The sequence below is a fragment of the Penaeus chinensis genome, chromosome 18 (genome assembly GCF_019202785.1).
Source record: "Penaeus chinensis breed Huanghai No. 1 chromosome 18, ASM1920278v2, whole genome shotgun sequence".
NCBI lineage: Eukaryota > Metazoa > Arthropoda > Malacostraca > Decapoda > Penaeidae > Penaeus > Penaeus chinensis.
In genome coordinates, this window is record NC_061836.1 from 17,459,008 (window position 1) to 17,466,507 (window position 7,500).

The 7,500-nt window shown below is 35.2% G+C and overlaps 1 protein-coding gene across 1 annotated transcript in view; it reads right to left on the reverse strand.

The window, feature by feature from the left end:
* Positions 1-7,399, reverse strand: part of LOC125034621 (glucose dehydrogenase [FAD, quinone]-like) — a 35,894-nt gene extending 28,495 nt beyond the window's left edge. The window contains exon 1 of the mRNA XM_047626522.1: positions 7,255-7,399. The gene's annotated coding sequence lies outside the window, so the exon portion shown is untranslated. The remainder of the gene's footprint in view (positions 1-7,254) is intronic.
* Positions 7,400-7,500: the final 101 nt, after the last annotated feature.

Consider the following 7,500-nt stretch of genomic DNA (forward strand, 5'->3'; position numbering starts at 1 on the left):
TATCTATCTATCTATCTATCTACCCACCCACCCACCTATCCACCCATCAACCTAAAATGAAAAACCAACAAACCAACAAACCAACAAACACACACACCAAGAAAAAAGGGCAAACGTAACTTAGCAAAGAAAGCCTGGGGCTTCCGAACTCAGAAACGAACCTGAAACAAATAAAGAAACAAATAATACGGGTTCGGGCACGGGGTAGGGGGTGGGGGGGAGTGAACCAAATGAAGAAACGAATAATACGGGTTCGGGCACGAAAGGGGGTGGGGGGGAGTGGTTTAAAAAGGTAGAGTGAAAGCCAGGAGTATCTGTCACTGGATCCGAGTTGTGACGCAATCGCGAATGACAGCGAGAGTTTACGAGTCAACCAAACGCGCCAATTACTGGTGTTCGGTGATTTGTCATATCGGTGACGATCGATAAAGAAGTGAGATTGTGGAAAATCGGAAAGGATGGGAAAAAGAAAAGGGAAAAAAATGATGACAAGAAACAAAAAAGTCTCAAGGTTGCTTATCATCAATGTCAGCATAAGAATATGGCCTTATAGCTGAAGTCATGAAAGAATAAGACTAGATAAAATGTGTTTGTGAATAAGAACGTGCGCGCACACACTCACACACACACACACACACACACACACACACACACACACACACACACACACACACACACACACACACACACACACAAACACGCGCGCGCAGAGAGAGATAGAGATAGAAATACAGTACGAGAGAGAGAGAGAGAGAGAGAGAGAGAGAGAGAGAGAGAGAGAGAGAGAGAGAGAGAGAGAGAGAGAGAGAGAGAGAGGGGGAGGATATATAGAGATAGATATATTGGTATATAGATAAACAGACAGAGATAGATAGATAGATAGAGAGGGAGAGAGAGAAGAGAGAGAGGAGAGAGAGGAGAGATTGACAGATAGATAAATAGATAGATAGAAATAGCTAGCAAGATAGATACATAGATAAAGAGAGAGAGAGAGAGAGAGAGAGAGAGAGAGAGAGAGAGAGAGAGAGAGAGAGAGAGAGAGAGAGGGGGGGGGGATAGATAGAGATAGATAGATATATTGGTATATAGATAAACAGACAGACAGACAGAGATAGATAGATAGATAGAGAGGGAGAGAGAGAAGAGAGAGAGGAGAGAGAGGAGAGATTGACAGATAGATAAATAGATAGATAGAAGTAGCTAGCAGTATAGATAGATAAAGAGAGAGAGAGAGAGAGAGAGAGAGAGACAGAGAGAGAGAGAGAGAGAGAGTTACATTAAAGGGAAAACTACTCATCGGTGCGGTTTGGTCCCTCCTCCGGTCGCCCAATATAGCACTTAACGTCAAGTCGAAATCTCACGTACCTCCTTCCTGTAATATCGCAAGACTGTGTCCATATTGTTGAACTCTGGAAAAGTAAGAGTTTATGTTCTATAATGCTTTTGTTAATTTATCGGCTTCTCCGTTAACTGGTAGATTTCCTAGATTGTCACAAGGTTCTTTCGAAGAGCTATAGATGAACTGGCGCAATTGATTAGACTTTGATGGTGGTTCGGGGTAGAATGGTAGCAGATTTATGGCGTGAAATAGTGGTTAGTGGTCCGTATTATCGTACGTTTGGGTTAAAAAAAGTCTGCAGTTGGTGATATATGGTTTCCTTAGCGAGACGTGATCCGTTATCTATAACGATGCCTTTTGGTGGATTTCGAAATGGATAAAGAACAGAATAACACGTAACAAAATGAAAGGTAAGTGAGAAAAGAGAATAATTGGATATATTAGAATGCATATTGAAGTCCGACTGACAATAAGAAAAATCAAGAAACGGTTGAAACAAATGCAGAAGAATAAGAGGGAACAGAATCAGTAAAGAGAAAGAGAGGAAGAGGAAAAGAAAGGCTTAGACATTCTCCACTTATTCAAAAAAGACCTCACATGGTTGCGTCACTTAAATCACTTTCTCTTTCAAGTTTTCTTATCTGTTATTTTATTCAGCAAACGAAGAATAGCATGATAAATTTAAAAAGTGGAAAACGCTTTACACAATAGGCTAGAGCATTTTCGTAGCATTTTGTAAAAAACATTTGAGAAAATAATTTGAGATTTAGAATCTTTATTCTGTTATAAATCCGCCCCAGAAAAAAAGTCAATGGCATTGTGAATTATTAGACTGAGGAGTAGAATTTTTTTTATATCATCACTTTTTTTTAATGAAACCAATGTATTTGTAATTCCCTTTATCAACATCAAAATTTTCATTATTCTTTTATCACCAGTAAAAAATCTCCCAAAACAGGAAATAAGAAATTGCTAAAACAATCATAAATTATACTGGTCTTAACCGAGAGTCATTAGGTGATGTAGCCGCCGTGGACAAAGAATGCGATATCTTATATTTTTTCATGTTTTTTGAAAGATTGTAAGACTGAATGACGCATGTTTTATAGTGAGATTTAAAAATGTATGCATTAATAATCTGTAAGATGCAGTCGTACATATTTTATCGCATGTTACAGTTGCTGATGAGTATACATTTTATTTCTCAAGTTCATTATTTTGTTCTTGCAGTCATGCAATTTAGATTTATCACATCTGTTCAGGTCTTGTAAAAATGAGCTAATGAGGTTTAACACAACTATAAATAGTAAAAAAAGAAGAATTCTCTCCTCTCTCTTTGCCTGTTATCTATCTTTTCTACCTCTCTCTTTCCCCTTTCTGTTCCAGGGGCCGATGACTCGCCAAGGGATCGAAAGGAGATCAATAAATAGTGAAGGCAGAAGGTCGAAAAACGCCTAGTGTTAAAGGAAGCTGAAAAACAGCTAGAGTCTAGAGTGCTTCAAAACCGTAAAGTATGAGAAGTCTAGTGGAGAGTCAGTCAAGTTCTTGGGCTTCGCGTAGGCTTGTCTATGCCCGGTCGTTGACGTAACACACTTCACACAATTACTCATCTATATTCAGTATGGATGTGTGTGTGCCTACGTATGTGTGGCAATGCGTGATTTTAAGAAAGTGGGTAGCCATCATGAGCAGGAAAGGCTTTGCGTAGGCCTTCTCTCTTTTGTATAGGCCTACTCTTTTGACTACAGGGAAGGTTATAGCTCAAAACTTTCACGGAATGTATGTACCACACCCATCACAACTACCACATTCCCACAATATTCATATAAGAATTCTTTATTTTGATTTTATAGAAACGTAGATAAGTTTAGTTTTCACAATACAAAATATTGATGGTAATGAGTAGTATGACCTGCAATTCTTATTTTAAAAATTACGTTTAGGGATTGATGGGAAATTCCAAACTTCCTTTAAGGATCGACGGTCTTAAAAAATTGAAAGCTCCTCTTCCAGCCAAAACCTGACCACAATGATAATAGATCATAAAAGCACTGGAGAGAACGCAATTAAGATTATTATTATCACTAGTGTTGTTATTTCATTATTGAGAAGTGTTTCTGTATCACATTATCATCATGAATATTGCCTTTATAGCCATTGTATAATTAACTTTATCATCATTTAATTTATTTTTCTATCTTTACCGTTATTACCATTATCAGCATTAGAGTTGTCAAGTCAGTTGTTCTTCCTAGATGATATTAATAGTGCTATCAGCAGTATTTATTGTGACGATATGGAATGCTTATGGATTCTATAAAAATGCTATCAATATAAGTGATGATAACGATAATGACAATATTGATAATAGTAATAATAATAATAGTAATGGAAATAATAAAAATTATAATAATGATGATGATCATGATGAGGATGATGATGATGATATGGTGATGATGATGCTGTTGATAATGATAAGAATGATAAAAATAAAAATAGTAAAATAAAGTAATGATAATAATGATGATGGTAATGATAATAATAATATTAATGATGATAATAATAATAATAATAATAATAAAAGATTGATGATAATCATAATTGTAATAACAATAATGATAATAATATTTATAATGATAACGATAATAATATAAATAAAAATAATAACAATGATAATGATAATTATAATGATGATAATGATAATAATAATAATAATAATAATGAAATGTATATAATGAAGATGATAGTAACAGCGATAAAGATAATGATGGCTAATGATAAGAGCAATAACAAAAAGGTTGTAATGATAACAACAGAATCAGTAGCAATAATGATACTAATAACGGTAACGGTTATAATAATGAGAACCATAATGATGATGATATTGATATAAATTATAATAATAATAATAATATAACAATAATGATTAAAACGATGATGATGATACTAATAGTAATAATAAAGAGCATAATGATAATGATAATAATGACAATGATACCAGTGATAATGATAAGAACGATAAGAACAACAATGATGATGATGATGATGATGATAATAATAATAATGATAATGATAATGATAATAATAATAATAATAATAATAATGCTAATGATAATAATAATAATAGTGATAATGCTAATGATAATGATGGTGATAATATTAACAATGATAATAATCATTATCATAGCGGTGAAAACAATAATAATGATGCTGCTGGTGGCAATAAAGAAATACTACTACTAGTAAAGTGTTAATAATAATGATAATAATAATTGCAATAACAAGAAATATTGATAATATTAATGATACCATTTCTACTACTACTACTACTGCAACTAGTAATAATAATAATAATGACTATGATGATGATGATGAAGATAATGATGAGAATAATAATAATGATTACTATAATAATAACAATAATGATAACTATGATAATAACAATAATAAAAACTATAATAATAACAATAATGATAAAAAAAATAATATTGATAATTATGATGATAAAGGTAACAGTAATAACAATACTGCATTTAAGTGCAATAGCAACAACAACTATATACGATAATGATAATGCAAAGAATGATAAATAAGACCTAAACATCTTCCAAAATATACGAGCGATAGTTTGCAGAAGCTTTATCTGTTCTTATTACACCCTCCTGAGATTGCGTAACCAGCTGAAGGGTGAATGAATAAATGCTAAAACAGGCCTTATGCCATTTTAAGACCCTGAGGTTTGGCTGGAAAAAAGGTCAAAGGGCAGAGCAAAAGGCATCACTGTTATAGACCTACACACAATAGTCCCAGGCCTTTACACGGCCTTGCTCTAGGGTCGACTAAACGACCCACAAGCCTTTCCTTTCACGCAGCTAGGCTAAAGACCACACACTCTCTCTCTCTCTCTCTCTCACACACACACACACACACACACACACACACACACATACACACACGCACACACACACACACACACACACAATCACACAATATACAGTACAGTATACAATACGGAAAAGAACGGCGACAAGGCAACAATGATCTCATAAAGTCCGTCGAGAGCCACAAAAGGGGTAAAAAATGTGGGTCCTTTTCCATTTCAATCAGACCTATGTGTATCTACCTGCGCGTTTGTCAAGGAAAATTGTCTAGATCACTTATGCCAAGGATACACGGTCGATTCTCACGTAATATAATCACCAAAGATTGCCAAAGCCCCAGCTATAATCATGTAATTGTGACGGCCTATGCCGCTAGGGGATATTATGAGGCAACAGTCGTGGCGGCGAAGCTATTAATGGCGCCACAGATCGCCTCGAGACGCGAGTGTCATCCATAGAGAATAGGCCCTATAAACGGTGGCATTCGTGAGCACGCACACACATTCTCACATACAAGAATACATCTATTTCTTTATAAACGAAGTGTAAGTATATCTTTTACTCTACAAAGGGAAGATAGAATACGGAAAAGATAACTGCAACAAAAAGGAAAAAGAGAAAAGATTGATGCGGGAAGATTAAAGTTACTGAAGAACAGTTAAGGAGGGTGGAGGAAATCACTTTCTCTCGTTACATAGAACATCAAGAAGAACAATATCACAGATAATAGCAGTTCAAGTAGTGTAATACTGGTATGTCAATGGTGTTACAAGCTTTATGAAAATGACATCATAACCATTGTTATTCATTATCATTTTATTTCATATGTTGATCATACTATTAGGGTTACTGCTACTGTTGCTATTGTCATCATTGCTGTATATCTATTATTTTCATGACTGACGTCATTATTTTTGCCTTCACTTATATTATTATATTATTGTACATTTGCATCATTGTCACCATGGTCACTTTCCCTATTACTATAAACGTAATTATAATCACTTCTTTCTGTAAAAAAAATATTATCATTGCCATTTTCTCTTATGGCTCTCTTCACTGGATATTATTTTGTCGCCATTTTCTTGGTCTATCGAAATTATTACAGTAATAATTCTGTCATTGCAATTACTCATATTTATTACTGATCGTTATAATTTCATATATTCGTTATTACCATTATAATTTATTGGTATTGTATCATTACAATTGTCTTCTTCTAATCATCATCATCAACATCATCATCTTTCTTATCCTCATCCTCATCACCATAGCTGCCATCATTATCATTATTGTTATCACCATCATCATTATCATTTTCCGGTGCAATGTTCTAGAACCCGGAGGCGCATCCTCGTGTAGCCAGTTAGCGCAATTCTGCTCGTCATTCCGTTCCACTAATAACTGACTGCATCATGCAACTCACATGTCGCCGCCTTATTCGTTTACATCATTTCGCAGTGAAATCAGACTCGTATGCTGTAGCTATTCGTGTACAGTAATGTATCACTGTAAAATGGATAAAAACATCTTAATGCTCGAACTGTTACAGTGATTTGTTACTGTCTCACATCCTCATATGTTTCACTATTTCATGCACAAGTTACTTCCTTACACCAATGTGTTGTTCTCTTCACCACGCCAGACATACGTCAGATTTTAAGCCTGTAGATTTATGTGTCAAAGATGTGTCCGTTTTATGACACAGAACGTGCTACTGTCCGTTCTGTGTCATTTATTAAATTCTGCATTTTCCACTGTTTGGTAATTAATCAATGTGCGTTCCGACTCGATTGCAGTTGAATCGACTATTTTGTAATCGGAATTTCATGATTATCTATTAGTAAGATCAACACGTAATTCCAATCCTCCGTCAAATGTGATCCCCACTAAGCACTATTTTTTGTGTTTTGTTTTATCGAAGCAAGCAAAATCTTTAATGATAGTTTATCCCACCACGCGTAGCATTCAGTGCAGCCGCCTTGATCCGCCACCAATGAGTGCAGGCCCTTTCTTTGGGCAAGCAAGCTGTACCTGCCATCTTATCGATGATCAATCCGCCTTCCGACTGGCGACGGCAATGGCGTTCAGGAGAATCGGATGTCTTTCGACGCCCGCAGATGACAAAGGATTCTCCGGTGGCTCAAGTAAGAAAACTATTATGAAAGAAGATTATTTATACCGTTTTATATTTCTTTGACAAATTGACATGACAAGAAATGTACAGCTAAAGAGATTAAACAGCGGGGAACGTATAAGACACCACAAAGTTCTAAGTTG